This window comes from Protopterus annectens, chromosome 2.part0 (assembly GCF_019279795.1).
Source record: "Protopterus annectens isolate FY-2018-M chromosome 2.part0, PAN1.0, whole genome shotgun sequence".
Taxonomy (NCBI): Eukaryota; Metazoa; Chordata; order Ceratodontiformes; family Protopteridae; genus Protopterus; species Protopterus annectens.
This window is the reverse complement of record NC_056728.1, coordinates 187,756,258-187,779,362: the sequence shown is the minus strand read 5'-3', so window position 1 is coordinate 187,779,362 and position 23,105 is coordinate 187,756,258. Positions and strand designations below refer to the sequence as shown.

Sequence of the window (23,105 nt, the reverse complement as noted above, 5' to 3'; positions counted from 1 at the left end):
TTTGTTTGTCTGAAAAAACAATACAACTTTATATACTACAGTCCCACATAGTCAGTCCACTACTGACACATTAACCCTAGGCTGCTGTCTCATTCTTACTCCCTGGAACTGCATTACCTTGGATGACTACTTTTATTTCCTAAGCAAAAGACACAAACTGGAAGATGAGGCAAAAATCCAGACATTTTTTGAAAATCCATACAGTTAAGAGGTATGAGTTCATGTTCAATACAACACTCTCCCTGTCAGGAAAGCCGCAATTTAATGAAAGTGTACTCTTAATGTATTAAGTATTTGTGAGCTAACTTGTTTGTGTTCAGTAGGTAGACTGATCATTGTTAGCCTCTTTGTGCATGCATCTCTGTCTGTCATGCACACATATACACACATACTCTTCTACTTTCACGCACACAATTCTGCTTTCATGCATGCACTCACTCACTCCGTACTTACCTATTAACACAGGTAATTGCTGTCCCTTTCAAAGGCAACAGCAGCAAATCCATAAATGAGTCCCTCCCTCTTCGGCGAGAACACACACACACACACACACACACTGATTGTTCAGTGCAAAATAATGGCGTAAACACACTGACCCTTTTTTGGCTCAAAAACAAAACTAGAAGGGTGCTTTGGCGCATGCACACACCAACATTAGCATTACAGGTCACAGGAGTGAAAAACACCAAATAAAAAATGTGTTTTGGGGGCATGCGTATGTCGATGTTGCAGTTAGAGGTTGAGGGCCGCATGGAAGAGCTCTGAGGGCCGCATGCGGCCCGCGGGCCGCAAGTTGGACACGTCTAGAAGAGGGCTCTTTAGGAAAGGAAATGAGCAAAATACATAGAAATAAATTAAAATTGTTGGAGCAATACATGTAGAATAATGTTCAAGAGGGAGAGGAGGAGTGAGGTTTAAGGGAAGACAGGAATTCAGCACTTTATGGAATGTACTAATACATTACAAAAAACTGTGTAATGTATAATTTATGTAAATAAAAAAATGTTAATACAGTTTGTTTTTTCTGTAAATGTATATTTGCTTATGTCTTACGTGATAATATAATAAAGGTGGGGATACACTGAAAGGGGAGTATCCATGGGCAAACATGCTGAAGTGGCCAAAAAATGAACACTGACAGAGCAGTAAGAAAGGTTTGAATATAACTCTTACAAATATTGCAGAACCAGACAAACACTCGCCTTAAAAACATCCTAGGTCTTTTCTTAGCACCAACTAGAAAATCTTTTCTATTTAATAATATATGATTTCCTGGTGGCAGGTTACTTTACATCCATTAATACAAGCTACAAGTCCACAGCAAAAAGTCCCCTGAAAGGTACTAAAAGCATCATCCAGGCAGTTAATTGAATGAGTTTCAAGTTGGGGTCTATCAAACAAATCCTGTCTTGTGTGAGTAGGTCCAATCTGTAAAGAATCTTGTGGAAACTGCCCTTAAAAGAAGGGAAAAGTACTGCCTGGGCCAGAAGGGAGTCGCTTCACTTATCTTTGAAGAGTCCTTCTGAATCTTCCAAATGTCCCTGGATAACAGTGGAAAAGAATACAGCAACATTCTTGTCTAAAAGAAAGAAAATGTATGTTTTCCTGAACTGCTTGTAAGGCATCCTGGAGCAGAAGTCTGCCTGTTTTGTCTTATGAGTGGAGATCAATAGATCTGAGGTGTTCCCCACAGCTGGATCAGTTCCTCGGAAACCCCAGATTCAATTTCCATTCTTGTGGTTCTGTACAACTTTTTTGCCATAAAATTTTGCTTTGATAGGATGCAAGATGCCTGCAGAGTGAGACTGTACTGAAAATGACATATCCTAAGATACTATTTGATTTGATTGTCTTTAATCTCTTGTAATGGTCCAGGAGACCATAGACAGAGTGGAAAACATTTATTACTGTCAACATCTCTTTTGTTTATGCATTTTGGTCTGTCCTTTTTTGCACGAAAGACCCAGTACTTGTTCTCCCATAGAAACTGCTCACTAAATCTGAGGTGTCTGCAGCTGCAGACTATGCTGGAGCTGGAAGGGAAAATGGGAGACCTAGATTCAAATAAAATTCATCTCTCTGACAAGTTTCCTTTTTACAAATCTCAAAACAGGAATCTGGAATGCCAGCTAAAGTTGATATTGGAATCAGAGATGTTAGACATTACAAATATGTCATGTGAAATCTGTGTGGATGAATTATGACAGTCACTGATGACATGTATTGTATTATCCAGAGAAACTCCCTTGCTGGAGTTTTGGAGTGGAGAAAAACATAGGAATAGATCTACATATAGATCTACTTTTCCCACTGGAAGAACTGGACTTGAGGTATCTAGGTGACACCCCAGGGAAGTAAACCTATGAGGAGGAGTAAAGCAAGACTTCTGGATGTTGTCTTGAAACACCAGTCTGAAGATGATCCCATATTAGAGATTCCTGACACTTTGAAAGACACTCTGCAAAGATAAGCAAATTGTTTAAATAAGGAAAAGTGTGAATACGATAAGCAAGTTGTCTAAATAAGGAAAAGTGTGAATACCGTGCAGTCTGCAATATGCTATCACTAGAACCTGACAGTGAATTTCCTTGGAGCAGTGGATAATCCAAAGGGTAATGCAGGAAACTAAGTGTGATCAACACACAGAAAACTTTAAGAAACATTTGAAGTCTGACGCTAGAGGAATGTAATAAGCACCCTTTAAAACTAGGGTTACTTAAAAAAAAAACTTAGATGGAATCAGAGGTTAACAGGTTGTGAAGGGACAGCATTTTGAATTTTGGGACTTTACCAAACTGGTTTAGAAAGGAAAGATCCAAGGTTAGTCTCACCTCTCTCTTTAGTACCAGAAATATTCTTGAAAAAAAAACTTTCCTCATCATTGAAAGGGGGAGAGTTTCTATGACCACCCCCCCCCCCCCCAAGTCAGCAGGTGCTGAATGACTGGTGGGGAAAAAGGAAGTCTGATTTGTTGGATAAGGAGGAAATCCCCTGGTAAAGAGAGTGATTTCTTCTACCATCTGTGTCCCTGATGTATCCCACTCAGAACCATTTGTCTGAGATGATCTGTTACTGAAGACAGAAATGGAGACCCAAATTTTAGGGAAGATTTAAAGGTTTGCCAGGGTGGAAGGGGGCATTCTGGATATAGTCATTCAGATGTGCTGTCCTTGCTTCTTGAGGTGGGTTCTTTCTTAAAAGATCTCTTCCCTTTGCTTTTTGAATGCATGCCAGAAGCTTGCTACCAGTGCTTATCTTGCTTTTTTATAAATGGGAGCAGAGGCAGGTGTAAAACTAACAGTCTTGGAGAAGGAAAACTGAAAATCTCTCATCAGACTTTAGGGGCTTCACAGCCGATGGTCCAAAATCAACCTCTCTATTTAAAAGGTAGTTTAAAATTTCAGCCCTGGCATTCCCTGATAGATTTTTCTCACATAACCAAACAAACCTTCTCTAGTATCAGCTGCTATGGAACAGACACCAGCTGAATTCATAAAGCACGCTTCGGAGAGTGATTAGTTACTTGAGACATAGAAGCAATAAGACAATTCACAGAAGATCTTTCCTCATAATGAGAAAAATAGCTATAATGTTTCTCCCTCTCAAATAATGCAAGCATAAACTTTAACATATGAGGATAACTAAGAATTCTATAATTTAGTCCAGCAGAAGTATACACTTCTGCCTTCAACTCTATCAAAGGCTTTCTCATCCTTAGAGGGGGGAGGGATTAGCATCTCCAAGATGTTTAGTAGCAGCACAATTTGCCAAAGGAATCACTGTGGGGTCAGATCTGAGATTAGAAAATAAAAGATGTGCAAGACTAAGGAACTTAATATAATATATCTTCTTTCTTAAGAGTACTATGTTGGCTGTCAGGCAAGTTATAGGCTGTAATAAAACCATCCTTGAATTCTAGACCAGAAGTAACAGGACTGGGTTCAGGAAATTCCAACTGTAATAAATCATAGTATTTTTTAAAGACTAACAACAAGAGTCAGTGAAACAGTTAAATATTAATAAAGTATTTTTCCAACCAAAAACAGTGAAAAGCACTTTAAGCACTTGGCATAGACCATAAATATAATTCAACACAAGTTTTAACTAGCAAAACAAAGAAAAAAACGTAGTTTTAACAATCTTTCCAGAAAAGTGGAAAGCTGCAACTCGAGAAATGCCCAGTAATGGAGGAAAGCTCTAAAGATTTTGGCATCCAAACCGCTTATTTTCTTCAACTCTGCTCGAGCTGTTTGGATGCATGGAAAGTGCCCTTAAGCTCTGGAAGCCTAGTGGCATATGCAGGATAATAACCCCTATAACTACGGCTATTGAAGCAGTAATCAAATGATGAACATATAAGCAGGATCTTTAGAAATGGGAAGAAGCAAATTACAGAAATAAATGGAATTTGTGGGAATAATACATGCAGAATAATGTTCAGGAGGAGAAGTGAGGTTTAACGAAAGGCAGGAATTGAGCAATTATTGTAATATTGGAAGGAATGATAAAAAATGCATTACCATTTTCTACAGTTATTTGTCATTTGTTTACCTGAAAAGGCCATCTGGGTAGTTGCCCATTTTCAGCGGATGTTTGAGGAGAAAAGCTCCATACACTTATTAATAATCATCAGATCAGAAAATATACATAAGCAGATATCAGTGCAATTTAACATTGACTAAGAAATAAACAGTATAGTATATGTACACAGTTTTGCTACGTACAGTAACTTGATAATTCAGTTTAAACATTATTTAGGAATAAAGCATACATGGTACAGCACTGTTATGATATGTACCGTAGCTGTATGATATGCTAGGGTAATGTATAAAGTACACTTGTGTAAACAGACTTGTCACAACATTAGATGTTCGAATGATCATTGCTACAATAGCCTTAGCTATTTGGGTTATATCTTACATAGGATTAACAGCCAGCCAGGTTCTGCTGAGCTGACTTAAAAAGACAGGTTTGGGTTCCAAGCCCTTAACTTTCATGCCAACATAACGATGGAATCTAAGCCCTTAAAGGACTATGATAGGAACAAAGTGTCCACCCCCTAGCATTAACACCACACCTAAAAACAAGAGGGAGAGCAGCTACTCCAGCAGTCATCAAACATCTACAGTTATGGTAATAACTTTACCTACACAATTATACTACATTCATCATACTGATCACTGCTGCAATAGCCTTCGCTATATGGGTAGATTGCACTAGTTTACTACATTTGGCAGGTAGAAGGGAAGAGGTACAGACGCCCCTGGAAAACTGTCCTATCAAAGCCTATTCTAAAAGGAATCAAGCTTGTAGTGGCTTGTAAATGCACAAAGGACCAAGTTGCTGCTTCTAGAATTCAAACCTTTCCAAAAAGTCAGAGTAGGCCAAGACCCTGCCTGGACAGTTTTGTTGTGGTGAGTATAACTAAAGGTAATAGCCTGAGACAACTGAGATACCACCAAGTACAAAATAAAGATTAGTTCTCAAAGTAACCCTACCTCTATGGAAAATAATATAGGGTTGACTCATCGTAAGAGCTTGCAACTCCGATATCCTTCTTGCAGAGTATAGCAATCAGTAAAATAGTTTACCATGTTAAGAACCTCAAGTCAGCCAAACTAAACTGGTTCAAATGAAGCAAGAGTTAGCTTCTCTAACACAAAACTAATATTCTAAGGAGGGGTCACTAGTTTTCTTGGAAGCCCCTTATGCAAAACCCCTTTCAAAAACATTTTTACTTGAGGATGCACTGAAAACGGAGGATCCATGAGCAGACATGCTGAAATGGGTTATAAATGAACATTAATGGAGGAGTATGAAAGGCCAAAGAAGACCAATTTTACTCTTGACAGAATGTAGGATGCCTGTAGATTGAGACTATGCTCTAAGACGGGTACAGTTTTCCCCTTGCTTGGTTTACCACATGACTGTGGTATTGTCTGTAACAACCTGAAGAGGTCCAGATGACCAAGGATTATTCAGGGAATTGATTGTCTTGATCAGGACAAGCATCTCTTCCATATTTATGCATTTGCATCTCTCCATTATGTGTCACAGACCTTGCACTTCTATCCCTCTTGAAACTGCTTCCCAAGGAAACTCCAAAGCGTCTGAGGTGGCTGACTGCTTTGAAGCAGGGAGGGAGAAGAGAAATCCTGGATTTAGGCATACTTGCTGTCAAAACCAAGCAATTTCTCTTCTGACAAACCCCCCAGCCGTGAGATTTGAAAAGGCAAAGAGTGTTGACGCCAGGACCAAAAAGAATTTAGAACTGTATCTTTCTCATGTGGAATCTTACCACAGGCACCATGAGAATCATACATCCCATAAGACTCAAAACCCTGAGGTACTCCCTTGCAGCGACCCAAGCCTGAGTGGAAAACAGACACAGATCTAGATATAGCTCTATTTTTTTACCAGTGGAGAAAAGCTCTTTGAACTGAGGTGTCTAGCTGACACCCCAGGAACACAATCTTGTGTTATGGAATCAAACAAAACTTTTGAATGTTCTCTTGGGACCCCAGAGTGTGTAAAGATCTCTCACCGAAGTAAGAGATTCCTGACACTTTGAAAAAGACTCTGCAAAAATAAGCAAGTCAGTTAAATATGGAAAAAAGTAGATACACTGTAACCTACAATTTGCTACATCTGGAGCTATACACTTTATGAACATTCTTGGTGCAGCAACTAGATCAAATGGTAAAGCAGAGAACTGATAATGTGATCCAGAAACACAATATTAAGAAACATCTGAAGTCCAGATGGATTGCAGTGTCAGTGGCACAAGAGGTAGCACACTCATGGAAGGCTATGGGTTCTATTCCCACAGCAGGTCAATCAATTGCTGACACTACAGTGCAGCATGGGGGTGGGGGGTGAGGCATGGGGTGGGGTATTGCTGCTCTCCTGAGTGTATTGTCCTTTGAATGAGACATTAAACTGAAGCTCAGTCTGCTTGAGTTGGTAGCAGCTCAGGTGGATACAAAAGATCCCACAGCACCTATCGAAAAGAGAAGGAAAGTTCTTCAGTGTCATAGCCAAATATCCCCTAGTAGTATAACCACTACCTCAAGTATTCTCTGAAAACAGGCTACTTGCCTAGGTGGACTAATCCAATCAACAAAGGATAAATAAAAAATAAAATATGGATGTAATAAGTGCCTTTTAAATTTAATGCAAGAAAACTTAATTGAGGAAGAGGAGGTAACAGGTTGTGAAGTGACAGCATATTGAACTTCGGCGCTATCACAAAAGTTTTGAAAAGATCCAGAAGTGGTCTCAAAGCATTTTTTTTCTTTGTTATTAAAATGATTGTTGTGAATAGTAAATGCTACTGAAAAGGTAAAAACAGTAGTACTATCATACAAAATATATACGCATTTTTCTTCAATACTATAATCAACACAAAATGTTTACATGAATACTGTAATACATTATAATACAAAAAGTCCAACCTTATATTCTCCACTAAGCTTTCAGAAACATCTTTTCAAATCTTAGAAACACAGGTACATAGTCAAACAAATGGGCAACAATATATATTGTCCGATAAATAATGTTTCAGTTAGGAGCTGCAATTGAGCTTTGACTTTACTTAACAGATTCTGGGAGTGAAGGAAACATCATTGTGGTAGGTCTCAAAGCAGCAGTAATTATGATAAATGATGGTAGATGCTTTGACTCCTTCTGGAATATATGAGATTGTACTGTGGCTTGCGAACCGAAAAAACAAAACCTAGGACACTTGTATCTGTATTCTAACTATTAGCTAAAACACCACCTCAGGTGCCCATATAAGATCGACCTTTAAAAGCCCCAAGTGAATCAAATTTATAGATACATACTTTAGATATATACACATAGGGCCACATATTTCTGTGGCAATACTAATACACGCACATAAGAAACATGCATGAACCAGGCAGCAGAAAACACAGCATGCTCCAAAGCAGATGTAAAGATAAATACATAGCGTCCGAAGGGTAATGAACTTGACATCAGTTGTCTAAGGCCCATACCTTTCAATCAAGCAGATACAATTATAAACTGTAATTCTTTACTATATGTAGGAGCACATACAGAGGCAATAATTAGAGAATTATCCTTAGTTTTGTAAAAAAAAAAAAACTATGTAAATTGAAAATACACAGAGAAAAAAAAGCAGGTCTGATGGTAATTTACCACACAAGAAAACAGAAACGATCATCTATCAATCTACTTGGTTCAGGAATTCCCGCATCTTCTGTGTATGCAATGCTATTTGTTTCATGCAGTAAGAGAGGTACTCCAGCTCTATATTCAGCAGGGATTATACTTACGATTTAATAAACCACAAAACAAAGTCAAACAAAATATATAAAACAACAAGCGTACAGACCCACCAAAATTCTTTATTGAATTCTCAATCGCTTTGGCAAAAAGCCTTCAAGGAGTAAAATAGAACTCAATTAAAAAAAATCAAACAGTAAAAGAATTACATTTAAATAACCATTAATTAACTCAGTGCCATATACTTAATTTAAAAAATATATATATTTTTTTATATTATAACATGCATTTCCAATTACACTCTACATTTAAATCCTTGTGTATCAGAGTTTCATATTTTAAAATATACACAGTTTCTTTATATAGTACTTTATCTTTAAGCAAGTTTTCCCCTCCAAATTTCACCCTCACTTGCTCTAAAATGGTTCCTTGTACAAGGCATTACTTTGATGGTACTGTTTAAAATGTGATGCAATTATACTTTGCCCCCCTCCCTTTATTTTTTAATAACTCTTAGATGTTGTTGCAACCTACATTTAAAAGCTCTTTTCTTTGCTACATACGACTGCCAACCCATCGCAAGCAGGTATACAACTGTGACCCTGACTTGTCATACCCCAGTGTTACTGTCAGGTGCTGAGTCACTGGAGAACACAGAAATGCTCAAGCCAGAATTTAAATACATTTTATTTTATCTTAATTAAACATTTAAGCACACTAATGGCAGTGACTGTTAAGTTCAGCACACAAACTAACACAGTGAGTTAGCAATGCTGAAAGTAATAACTAAGTGAAGCTATTTAAATTTAGATAAACAGCCTCACCTGGGCAGTATGCTAGGTATGAGCCTCAGGCCATCAACCAAATCATCCCTATTAAAAATCTGCCACTGTATGACTTATATTTCAAGTGAAAAGACCTTGTCTGGATGAACATTACGGAGAAGAGTGCTTTAATGATTTATATTTATAGTGTTCTGAATTGTTTATCGATTTGTATCATGCAAAAGCCTCACTCTGCTAGGAACAGTGATTGACTGGTGTTGTGTTGGTCATTATTGTAGTCCTAAAGTTTCAATTTCCCATCTATGAGAGCCTAATGAATTAGACTGCTGTCACTGTATAACTTAGTCCAAAAATATAATTTTTCACAATAATCGGACTTAGAATTGTATAATTCATAAGTTCATATTAAAACAATGAAAGTTCACAATAATGATCATTGATGAAGTGGCCCTTTAAGATGACAGCTCTGGAATAGTGTAAAATTATTCACCACTGTTAGTGTTATGATCCTGCATTTATTTTACAATGCCTGCTTGTAACGTTGCCCACGTTCAACAATCTGGGCTCAGGTTTCCAGCTTGCCATCAATGAATCCCTATGGTATGAACTCTGGCAGTGTTGCCACACAACTATGCTAACCAAAGCAAGCCATAAATAAGCAAAGGGAAAATCAGAGAGTTTAAAAATCAGCCCAGGAATACTAAACACTTTCTACAACCACTGTCAAAACGTAACACACCTCAGAAAAAAAAAAGAAAATTCATGTATTTTAAAAATTTACAAGTCACTGCACTCAACAATCCAACATTATGACAAGAGGACTAATAGTAATGAAACTTTTCCATACATAACTTCAGCTAAAAACTGTCTGGACCACACAAACTCTGATGCATTCAGTTGCGTTCTCATTGCAAGTTGCAACGTACTTAAAATCCTTTACTCTAGTGCAGGGGTTTCCAACCTTTTGGCTTGCTGGGGCTGCATTGAGTAAACAAAAATGGTCTTGGGGCCGCATATAAAATATATCATATAGTTAACTCTTTCTTTGCTCCGGAAGACCACAGTCGACCTCCTGGCTGTACTGTAGGTACATTTGAACAATGAATAAATGTAATAAATGCCTAATATTTGCCTTAAAATTCTAATTCTCTAATCTAACAGTTAACTCTAACATCTTAGTTAATATCTCTCTCTCTCTCTCTCTATATATATATATATATATTTTTTTTTTTTTTTTTTTTACAAATAAACAGATATTCACTACAGCACTAGCATTTCTCACTGGGAAAGCCATTCCAGCAGTCCAACTATGTAAAATGTGAACATCAGCAGTCCTACAATACTATAATCTACAAAAATAACCCAACAAATTTGCAGTAAAGAATTCACATTACTGACTTAAAACAATTCTGAATAAGCTACAAGAGGGTCTCACCCAAACAAATAACTGGTGCCAGAAATATGGCCTCAAGCTAAATGCCAAAAAAATGCATCATCACCCCCTTTGAGGAGAGTGATGTCCCTTAAAAATTATCACATTAATAACAATGTTGTAAGCACGCAATAAGTCGTATGGTACTTGGGCACCCAGGTTGATAGAAACCTGACTTTTGACCACCACATTGTCTCCGTTGTAAGGAAAGCTTTTTACATGGCCCACTTCATTAGTAAGGGTATCTCATCCAGGGACAAGGAGGTCATAACATCCCTGTATTCTTCCTTTGCAAGAGCCATTATTGAGTGCATTGCCCCCTTTGGCATGTGCCTCAGCAAAACACCCTGCCAAAATAAAGACTGCAACCATTTCTGACAAAAACGGTCAAAGGACTAAGTTCACTTAGCTATCCAAACGGACTAAAAAACTTCTTGCTACCCTCTCTCTCTCAATGGCCCCTATACATTTTATCACTGGCTTGCTTTCCAGGCTAAGAAAGATCCTGCCTTAAGAGACTTCCTCTACCTCAGAAATACTGGTTATACTTAAAACGCTCACTACAAAGACCACAGCCTTCACTGCAACATAAACAAGCCACTTTTTATGGAGAGGTTCTTGACACAAAAACCTTAATCTTCTGTAAAAAGCTCCTCTCATTATCAACCAATGTAGTTCAGCAATACAATGGCTGGATGGATAGCCATAAATGTAGTCCTTGGGTAAGTAGCATAGCCTTCATCAAACCAGATGGAAAATCCACATACTAACCTTTCCCAGCTGGATGGCTAAGATCTAACATTGGTTACTCAAGCCTACTTGCCCAAGAAGAGGGGCATGTTTAAGTAAGAATTACATTTGCAAAATTATATTCAGTATACATATTAAATCTCTCTCTCTCTTACACACACACACACACACACACACACACACACACACACACACACACACACACACACACACACAAAAGCCCCTACTTGTAAAATAGGCAACCTCAGTAATCACATGACACCCACTCACGGAATGAAATTGTCTGGAAGTCAAAATATCTGGAAAAAAAAATCATAATAGAGATGGATTCATTCATGCAATTTCCCACCACCAAAAGGACCATCAATAAATCAACAAACAACTGCTTGGCAAAAAGTAAATCAATAAGAAAACCATAAACTCTCTAAGTCGATAATGCTAAACTGGTGTAAACATATAACTTGTGTCAATCCCCACTGTACCTCAGTGATTCTCACTGTTACGAGATGTAATCTCTGCCATATTGTATGAGTACTACATCCATGATTTGCTGTCTCTCTCTCTCTCTCATGTATTGTATTATATTGTTTTGTGTTATTTTTGGAACTTTTCTCCCCGGGCCTCCGCTGAAAATGGACCTGTGTCCAGTCGGACTTTCCCAGTAAACAAATGTAAAATAAAATAAATAAAAATAAACTTCCCTCCAATCTAAAGCCATTTGACATTCAGACATTTTAATTTGTACAGAATTTACTCACAGACTGACAGTTTACTGAGCTGTAATGCTGACCTTCGCTTTTGAAAAAAAAACAAATTCCCAGACTTTGTCAATAGCTCAAAGTGTAGGGAGAATTATTTATTTAGTATATATTTATTTATTTTTGGAAAACATCTTTAAAACTGTTAAACTGATTACACACCCAGAAACACAGAAAGGTTATTATGATATGTAAACCACAGACTGCTGCAAGAAATCAAAGTCACATTAGCACTCTATGCTCATGTCTGAACAGATGAATCATTCCTGTCAATTCCTAAAGAAGTAAAATAGCTTAATAAGAAGGTTATTTGCAAGGTTACATGGCAGTTTATATTGGAAATAAGCAGAGATATTAAAAAGGCTCCATTTTTCATGATGATGCCGAAAAGTCTTCCAAGGTAAATACAACTTTTTGATTTAGTATGGAACCATACCTCTCCACCTTAGAGCAAGAAATTTGGACAAAGCGAAAAATAAAAGTGGGACACAGGGCCAAAAATAGTTATGTATCACAGACACCATTGAAACAACTGTAGCTGCAAACATTATGCATCACTTATAATCTTTCTATCACATCGTCAATTAAACATTATAAGGCTCATTCAGTCCTGCCTTCTTTTGCATCAAAGAAAACCATGCTTTTAAATGACAAATGCATTAAAAATAATAAATAAAAGACATTGCATCAACATCCTGCAACTTCCTATCTGCAAGCAACCACAGAGCTTTTACTGAAACTAGGGCTGCTTGTTACCCCAGAATGACAGCTCTCCCTAATTAACTAGAAGGGTGCTTTGGCACATGCGCACACCAACATTAGTGTTACAGGTCATGGGAGCGAAAAACACAACAAAAAAAGTGTTTTGGGGCATGTGTACATCGATGTTGCAGTTAAAGGTTGAGGGCCGCATGGAAGAGCTCTGAGGGCCTCATGCGGCCCGCGGGCCGCAGGTTGGACACGTCTGCTCTAGTGACACCCTAAAACATGACCAAATCTGCCCCCACCCCCATATTTACAAAACAGAGAGGCAGCCTTCATCAAAAAGCCCCCAAAAGGTCCTTCAGTGCACAGGGTTTACTCTTCAGATTTTAAAGCCTGTTTAGAACCAGTGTAACACCAGCAGCAGACTTTAGTTACAGCTGGAAAATCACTCCTGGCTCTTTTCCATATCTATGAAAAAAATGCACATTAGATTTAGCTGGTATGTCTCTGGTTACTGGTTGCCTTGGCACCCTTTCTTTTGCTAGCTCTTACTCCCCTAACCCACAATCCTTTGCTCCCCTGGGAATCCCAAGATTGACTGATACTGACTTGAAAGTATTTAATTCAAGAAAAAAATCAAGGCATGATATACAAGTTATGTGTCTATCCCAAACAGTTCTTGGAGATCAAAGCGAGGTCTTCAATGTTTTTCTATGCCCTGTGGATATGAAAATTTGGAGGGGGTTATATGTGTGTGCGTGTGTGTGTGTGTGTGTGTGTGTGTGCGCGTTTGTGTGTTGGGGGGGTTGTTCTATTTAGAACATTCAATTCTTCGAATGCAGCTGGTTCAGATTTTGATTTACATTTTCTAGAAATTGCTTTTTTTTGTTAGCCAACAGAATTAAATTTAATAAGGCCTTACTATGTCAAGGCAATTCAGATCCTGTATTCCAGGTTAAAAAAAATCATACCATTAATTACGGCCATTTTCTAACTCAACATTTCTTATGGCGTACCCCAAAGCAAATTTTTAAACTTTGTGAACTTATTACACTCCAGAAAACTTTACCAGTTACTGCTTTCTTCCTCACCACATCTTGCTACGTTTGCTGTCTGAGGAAAAGTTCTGAAATTCTAAAAATATTTATACAAATACTTCCAAGATCCTAAACTTTCTGGACTGTGTTGCATACCTGGGAGCCATACATATGTCCTCCCAGTGTATTCTTGTTAATTGATTTTCCAGTCTCTTCTCAGTCTTTAACTTCCTCTGTTTGATTCTTATAGTTATCATGCAATTTTTTATACATCCAACTAATTATACATTTTTTAACAGCAGCTTCTGTTCTAGATTTGACTAGAAACCCAGTCAGAGTGGGAGGTGTGATGGGATAACTAAAGACATATGTTTTTGAGTGTAGTAAGTTGGCAGACTTTAAAAACTGTGTAAAACACTTTTTTTAATCTAAAAACATAAAAACAGTAAAAAGTAGATCTGATAAAGCACATTTGGTGTGGGATCACTCATCTGTTATACACTTTTTACTGTTTATTTTTTAGATACTCATTTTTTTAGAGTACTCTGTCAGAAATATTGGGTGAGCCATGGTATTCCTAAACCACCTTATTCTACTGGAAGGATCAACTTATCCTTCCCCTCCCAGATGCATAAGAACACTAGCGAAGTCCTCCAAAGCAAACTTGGAGTCCAAACTGGCCACATGTACTAAAGACAATCATAAGGCTTTCTTCATGTATGTCTACAATCTCAAGGGAAGCAAACAGATCTGCTCAACTAGTGATCAAGGACACCAGCTCAGAACTAGTGATCAAGGACACCAGCTCAGAACTAGTGATCAAGGACACCAGCTCAGAACTAGTGATCAAGGACACCAGCTCAGAACTAGTGATCAAGGACACCAGCTCAGAACTAGTGATCAAGGACACCAGCTCAGAACTAGTGATCAAGGACACCAGCTCAGAACTAGTGATCAAGGACACCAGCTCAGAACTAGTGATCAAGGACACCAGCTCAGAACTAGTGATCAAGGACACCACATACACAAACCATGTATATATAGCCAACCTGCTAGCAGACAGGTTCAGTGAAAACTTCACTCCTCTGTCCCCCCACATCAAGTAAAACAGGACATCCCCAGTACCTGCCCCCCTCTCCTTATCTGTAGGGAGCAAGTCATCACTGCCCTCTCAAAGGCAAATAAATACACCCTCCATGGGACTTAATAACATCCCCAGGCTGTATCCTACATGAACTCAGGCAGGAACTTGCAGCGTCATTAAGCACCCTATTCACCCAAAGCCTGAGTACCAGCTTCATCCCAGCCGAGTGGAGGACAGCTACTGTCATCCCTTTGCACAAAGGTGGAACATCCACCGATCTAGGAAATTATAGACCCATCAGCCTAACTAGCCTGAACTGGAAGGCCATAGAGCTAATTGTCATGGACCTCATTAACAAGGACATTCCCATACAGTTTGTTTTTTGTCAATGGGAGGTCATGCCTGTTAAATTTGGTAGATGAGGTAGTCACCAAGGCCATAGATGAGGAGAAGACTGCACACCGCCGACCTGGCCAAGGCCTTCAATACTATTCCCCACTCAGTTATATTAGATAAACTCTTTCAACTAGGCATCAGTCCATATGTTACCAGATGGGTAGCAAACTGACTCACTGATAGAACCCACCTAGTCAAAATAGGGGAAGCCACCTCAAGTAGTATACCTGTAACAAGCTGTGTAGCCAAGGGATCGGTCTTGGAGCCTCTGCTGTTTGGGATATACTTCTCAGAGGTGCAGGCCAAATCTAGTGGGCTATGTCTGACCAAGTTTGCAGATGACTGCAAGCTGGGTGTTGTCATCAATTCCTCTAGTGATGTGGACATCCTCCAAGTTGGTCTCACCCAAACAAATGACTTGGTGCCAGAAACCTGGCCTCAAACTGAATGTCAAAAAATGCATCATCATCCCTTTTGGGGAGAGTTGCGTCCCCACAAATGATCACATTGATAATAAGGCACTAAGCACGCAGTCAGTTGTAAGGGACTTGGGCACCCAGATTGATAGCAAACTGACGTTTGACCACCATATTGTCTCTTGTACGGAAAGCTGTGTACATGGCCCACCTCATTAGTAAGGGTATCTTATCCAGGGACAAGGTGGTCATAACATGCCTGTATTCTTCCCTTATAAGACCCATTATTGAGTACAATGCCCCTTTCATCATGTGTCTCACAAAGCACATGCAGCAGCTGGAGAGACCACAGAGGTTCCTCACCTGGAGAATCCAGGGCCTCAGACATTTGTCTAACACAGATAGGCTAAAAGCCCTGTCCCTCTACTCAGTCTCCTACAGACTCCTCAGAGGTGGCCTCTGTCTGGCATACAAAGCAATCTCAGACTCCACCCTGATGCGACTGCTGCATATCTGCAAGTTGAGCTCTACTCGAGTAACTCACAAACGCGACCTCAACCTGGCCTGACATCAATAGGACTTGTTGGTGGGACAGATTTGTTTCCCAGAGACTCACCCTTTTGTGGAATAGACTCCCTCTCCACGTAAAGCAGAGTACCTCATTAAACCTTTTTAAGCACAACCTGGATAACTAGATGGGGAACAGAAAATACACCCCTGGGATTCTACCTGTGTCCCTACTGGACAGTGGCATAGGGTGCCGAGTTGTTGGATCATGGGCGAAATTCTTGGCTAGACTTGTAAGGGCCTCAGGGCCAATAGCATAGTAACTTCCTCTGACCCTATAATCAACTCTTTATTAATTAATGTGCATAACGTCTCCTGTGGTTGATAAAAAAAATATGCCTGATCTGTATATAAAATTAAAGGGACCAAAAACATTTTCACAGCTTGTATCTTGGTGTCCATATCAATAAGCAAGAGCTTCTAGTTTCTCAGTTTTTGTATTGGTTTCTTCCCATATATCCTTAGATGCCATAAGAGAAACCTTTTTAATCCATACTCCTAAATACTTCATGTCCCCATAAATATTAGTATTGCTGAAGGAATTCATGTGTGGGTACATAATTTATGGCTACAGTCTGATTTATCTTTTTATTTTATGACCCATAAAGACTTGAAACTGTCTCATAATGTTCCACAACACTGAGATGTTCTTTTCTGTATTTGTCAAGTAAAAAATATCATCTGTAAATAAAGCCAGATTTTATTGATTACTATACCAATTATGTCCTTTAATTTCTTAGTCCCTTATTAATTTGCCAGTGGTTCTAAATATAAAGCAAATGACAATGGGGAAAGAGGACTCCCCTGCCTGGTTCCTCTGTTCAGACACAACTTTATCCGAGAGGAATCCTCCCACTTTTTTGTAAGAATGTGGTTTGTGAGTGATGATACTGAATGTAATGTAGTAGATGATGTACAGGATGAAGTTAGGGGAATAGAAAAGAGCAGCGATGGGTGGTTCTATTAATTCTTCTGCAGGCATGTTCAGAGATTCACGTGTAACACGGATGGGAAAAAGAAGCAAGTTCTGGTGCTTGAGGATTCCATGTTAAGGAATATTAAGAACTTGGAAGGAAAAATAAGGAGAATACAACGGTCTCCTGTTTAGGAGGGTGCAGAATGGATGACATTGTTGCTGCAGTTAAGACTTTTCCGTTTGAGAAGAGATATGATGTGGTGCAGAAGTTAATGATGGGAGAACTAAAGAAGGAAATTTTTTCTCTGTATGTTGAACAGCTGATTGACTTGAGTAAAGAAAGAACTTGAATTGATTATTCATGATATCATCCCTTGTGTAAGGTTTAATAAAACCTTAATTAGGTGGCAAGGGGTTTTACAAATATTAGAAGGAATTATTGCTTATATGGCTTGAAATGTGTGCATGTTTGAGGAAATGAGTATGTGTATGAAATCTTTTGGCCGTAATGGGAGACATCTTAGTTACATGGGTAATGGATTACTTTTAAACAAGTTACTGAAATTTAAGGACAGTTTTTCATATTGGGCTCTTTGGGGATATGTGTAATAAAATCACAATACAAAATAGTCTCGGATTTTTATTATGTAATGCGAGGAGTTTGAATTATAAATTTCAGTTATTTGAAGATAGAATGAGGGGAGGAAATTATCAAACTGTTAGTTACTGAAACATATTTTTTGATGAGAAATAAACCTTTGTGTTTACCAGGATAGAAGCTTTTTTATTCTTAAACACCTTTACTTTATTATCACTTGTGACATAGGCAAATTTACATTTATATAAAAGTAATCAAACTGTATTAAGTTAAAATTAGCAAACATTATGCTTCACATATATTGCTATATATCATATAACCTAAACAATATTACATGAATTATTCAATTCCTGCCGTGTTTTTTTTAAATAAGAAACATTTTTAATAAACCATCACTTACGACATAAGCAATCGTACATTGATGTTAATGAAAACAAACCACACCAACACAATCCTAGTTGCAAACATTTTACATCCCAAACTATGCTGACACGCACACAGTTGCAAATGTTATACATCAGTTATAATCTACCCGTTTGTTTTCAGTTGAACATTACATGGTTTATTTAAGTCCTGCCTTCTTTTAAACTTCATTTCCCCCTGTATGTATTGTTCCCACACAATTCCCATTTTTTCCTATGTAGTTTGCTTCTACCTTTTTCTAAAGATCTCAATTCTAGCTGTTTTATCTCTATTACTATGTTTACTCTTTTAGTATAGCTGGTTTAGATTTTGATTTCCATTTTCTAGTAATTGTTTTTTTGGCCCCCATCATAATTAGATATGATAAGGCCTTACCATGTCTAGAAAATTCCAATTCTGTATCATAGCTCAGAGAAATCTTCCTCATCACACCAATCTGCCCAACCAGCATCTCCGACAGTGCATCCCGCAGGGAATCCTTAAAGTATGCCAACTCACTGCACTCCCAGAAGATGTTCCCAATTACCTCCTCCTTTCCCATCACACCTCCAGCATTTGTGGTCTTTGTGAATTGCTTATCCAGTGTCACTTCCCAGTCCTTTCTAACCTCCTCTGATTATTATAGTTATTATGCAATATTTTATATGCTCTACTAATTATTCCTTTTTTAATGGCAACTTCTGTTCTAGATTCTACTAAAAACACAGTGCTCGTCATGCATTTAGGAACCCCCTATTTCTTTCAATTTGCATATAACTCTGTATCAGTTCTCGATAAGGGAAAGCAATCTCTAACCTGCAGTCCAAATAAGTTCTTAGCAGCTTCCCAGTCTATCATCTTTCCCTCTGTAGTTATTTGCTCCCAATACCTTGGTTCTTTTGCCAGTTTTCTCCAATAAATTCCAGCACCCTCTTGCCTATTGTTTATATCCCCTAATTGCAGTCATTCCTATTGGCAGAATCTCCTTTCTCCATTCCCATGTTGGCCAGAATGTAAGTATTGTCATAGAATAAGAAGCAAAGGGAAAGGTAGTGGTGTCTGTTTTTATTCAGGTGTACGTTCTTTAGTAATTGTGAGATTGATGTTAAATATGAGGTAATTATAGTTCATTTTAAAAGTGTGGGAGCAAGTAGTAAGATTGGTCTTTTTTTTTAATAGGAGTCCAAATCAGTCTCATAATGATTTAAAGGGGTGATGTTAATCTATAATTTAATTGATGGAAGCAAATATTAATATTTTGTGTGGTGATTCCAATGTCCCCTGGTATTGATTGGTTGTACAATTTGTTGAAATGAAGGCTTTGAATTATTCATGAATTGTTAGTCTACAAGATGAACACATTTTGGATATAGTGTGAATTAAAAATCCAGAATTCATTGATGCATTGAGGTTTGAGAGAAACTATTTGGTTCCAGTCGTATTTCATGGACTTGAGTTTTTAAAGCCTCATAATCTGAAAACAGGTCAAGGGAGGTGGAGTTTTTTTTTTTTTTTTTTTTTTTTTATAGAGCAGATTATACATGCAGTAGGCAGATTGGACACACTATATTAGCCATAGGTGTGTGTGCGTCTGCAGATGTGTGATGTGGAAGAATTAAAGTGGCAGGGCTAGCCACCCGGTGATGTAAACCTTGGCTCTAGGTGATTGTCACTATTCAAGTGATGCCCTGACCCCATGTGCAAAAATGGGAAAAGGGGTTGTGGATGGATGGATTACAGTAAGATTAGACAAGTAGTAGTTGGAACTGGAGCTAATCTGTTCACTTTTTGGATACAAGGGAATGTTGGTATAGGTTTTTATAATTTTGTATTTGTTGTAAAAATTTTGTTCCTGTGATTACTGATAAGTTCCGTAAGTATAAGCCTCATTGGTGGAAAATACATCTTTAAAAAGGTTGTATATTCAATTACGGACCTTATGGAAAAGATTGAAAAGGAAGCCTGGGAGATGGAGCTTATCTAAGTGCAGAATAATAAATAATTTTAAGAAGTTATCTAGAATGAGAAGAGAATCCTGTGAAAAAAAGGTTGGCTAGTAACATCATTGGTAATAGAGGCATTTTTTTAATCATTTGAAGAGGTTTAGGAAAGATGAAAGATGCCTATACTGGAGGTGAGCTTCATGTTGGTGATGAATTAATAACTGATGTTGAGTCGGTAGCTAAGACTTTTATTCATTATTTTGTTGAACATGGAGTGAGTAGTCAGAATGTATATTTTAATATGTTTGCTGACTGCCTGGACATAATTACACTTAGGTCTGATGTACTGCATTTTATGGTTAGAAGTGTATCTGCAGCAGGGCCTGATGTTATTAGTAGTTTATTCTCATCTTCGGTTAGCATAAACAAGGTGAAATGTTCCTATTTTTTTCAGAAAACAGAGTTTACTTAAGAAAGTAAAAAGATGATTAATAAGAAAAAGCTTTTAAAAGGATGAGAGGGGAAATATACCAACTATGATAATTAAAGAGGTACTAGCTGAGTCCGATCCAAACATCGGATCCGAACCCAACAGTTGAAGAATGAAAAATGTACAACACATGCTGAGCGCATAACTTTTTTTTTTTTTTTTTTTTTTTTAAGTGAGTTTTATACAGAATGAATTGAAGTTTAATGTTAAGAAGACTTGTATTATGCATTTGGTACTGAGAATCCCAATTATCCTTATGCACTGGATGATGATGTCCAAAACGTTAATAGGGATTTGGGTGTAAAGGTAGATCATAAGTTAGGTTTTAATCATCACCTGCTGGATATCATTAGAGGATGTTCTAAGACCATGGTGAAACCAGTCAATGGATATTACAGGCATTTTTTTGCATGTATAATAAGATGCATTTAGATAAACTGGAAAGGATTCAAAGACATTTTACTAAGAGAATTCAAAGGATGGCAGTGCTGAACTATCGAAGAAGACATGGTATCATCCTTGTTCACAGTAAAAGGGGAGATTGTATTACCATGTATGAGTGCTTTAATAATTGTAAATTTGGGACTATTTGAATGCAGTCCGTGAATACCAGAAATAAATATTTGGTAAATAGTGTGTCAGGTAAAACATCTATATGGAATAGCTCAAAGGGAGAGCATGGTGTATGGTAGAATAAGTTTCCCATAGAAATGATGAAATCAGAGACTGGTTGGATCTTTTAAGTCTAGTTTGGATTGTGGGTGGGTTTGAGTGTTTTTAACCCAGTTTTTTGTGGTGGTAAACTCTTTTGAGGGCCTTTATTAGGCTTTGGGCTTGGTGTCTCTGAACATCTAATATCTTTACAGTTGTAAGATACTTAGCATTTTTCACAGATTTCTTCATTTTATCTTATTTTTAAAGACTGCTTTTGCTTACAAAAACACTTGTAATGTAGACCTTCACTCTTGTAAAAATTATGAGAACTGATCTCAATTGTGCATATAATCAGTACACTTTTATACTCCACGTCCACCCCAGTAGCCTAAGATAACAGCATATTAACATTAAACTTTTTTGTCTAGCCTTTCTTCTCATTATACTGTAAAACCTATGATTCTGACAACTAACTTGTTTATTTTAATAGTTACTGATAAGACTCCCTCCTCACATATAAAATATCCTTGACTACACAATACACAGAACCACTTTACTATGTATAATATGTAGTTTATATCATGAACTGTTGTATACAATTAGTTTGACAGAGTTACTTTTTCTTCTTTTAGTGTCCTAAACATTAATGACAAACGGGGTATATACTTTACTGTCCTACAAGTTTAACAAAGTGAAGATTCCAGTCTTTTCAGACACTTTTTCTTGCAAAGTCATATTTCACAAATGTGATTGTTACTTTATATTTATATTCACTCATTATATATTTAGTCCCATTTATTCACTACTTTGTATTGCTGGTCATCTTCATGTTCCATCTCCTAAGATTAGACTCTGGTTCAAGTCCAGGGTACTCTTTGTTTTTCTACTCAACTCCTAATCTTTTTCTCTCCAAGACTTTTCCTTTTGAACATTGGAAAAGGTTTTATTGACAAAGTCTGTCTATGAACCTAACTGTTAGAAGAATGAGAAACTTATGTTGATTGGCTCACTTTTTGTTGGATAAACTTTCTTAGTTGCTCTGCATCAAAAATGACTGATCATCCAGGAAAAAAATACTCTGAAGACAGCTGGATACAGCAGCTTGAATCACACCTGCCTCTTGACATTTCCTGATTGCTGGGGTAAGTTTGCTTTTCTTCTGGGTGTATAGTGAATGATCATGCTCTACACTCTGCTGTTTCTAACTTTTAATACTTTGCCCTTCAATTTTGTCAGGATCAGCTCTTTCTGCTGGTCTGATAGCATCTTTACTAATACAGGTCTTGGGTTTTTTTCATGGCCAGGTTTGGAGCGTACACTCAATAAGCCCTTTCAATTAACAAACCATGGTATAGAATGCAAGTCAAATTATTTGTGCTTTCATAAAATGAATAGTCTGTTCCAGTTTCCCTGGTAAAGCAGAAAATTTCAGGTTTTCTCTGCTCTCTGTCTTCTAAGTCTAGTATTTTCTGAAACAGCTCTTCTTGAGAAGCCTCATACTCAGCTATTTTCTTTATTTCATCCTCTTTTTGCGGTTTTATCAGTTCACTTGAACAGCTAATTAAAGCTTCCTTTTTCTAGCCTTTTATTTGAGTTGATACATTGCTTTAATGTGTCATTTATTTTAATCTTCTGTAAGTCCATATTTATTTTTTTCTGTAAGTTACTGGAAGCTATCTGTTGAACCAAAGCTGAAGCTTGAACTGCTTTTAGCTGAACAACTGCAGCATCTTCCCCAGACAGTATTTTCTCCATTTTTCTCTGTTTGACTTTCTTTCAGGTTTTCCAAATTTCTTCTTTGCTGGATTCCAGACAGTGTGCTTGTTAGCCAGTAACAAAATTTTACCCCAAAATTAGTTTCAATGATGATCCTTTTTCTCATTTATGCTTTCACCCTGGGATAT

The 23,105-nt window shown here is 37.6% G+C and overlaps 1 protein-coding gene across 3 annotated transcripts in view; it reads left to right on the top strand.

The window, feature by feature from the left end:
* Positions 1 to 23,105, top strand: part of RAPH1 (Ras association (RalGDS/AF-6) and pleckstrin homology domains 1) — a 2,904,638-nt gene that overhangs the window by 1,351,953 nt on the left and 1,529,580 nt on the right. The window lies entirely within an intron of this gene.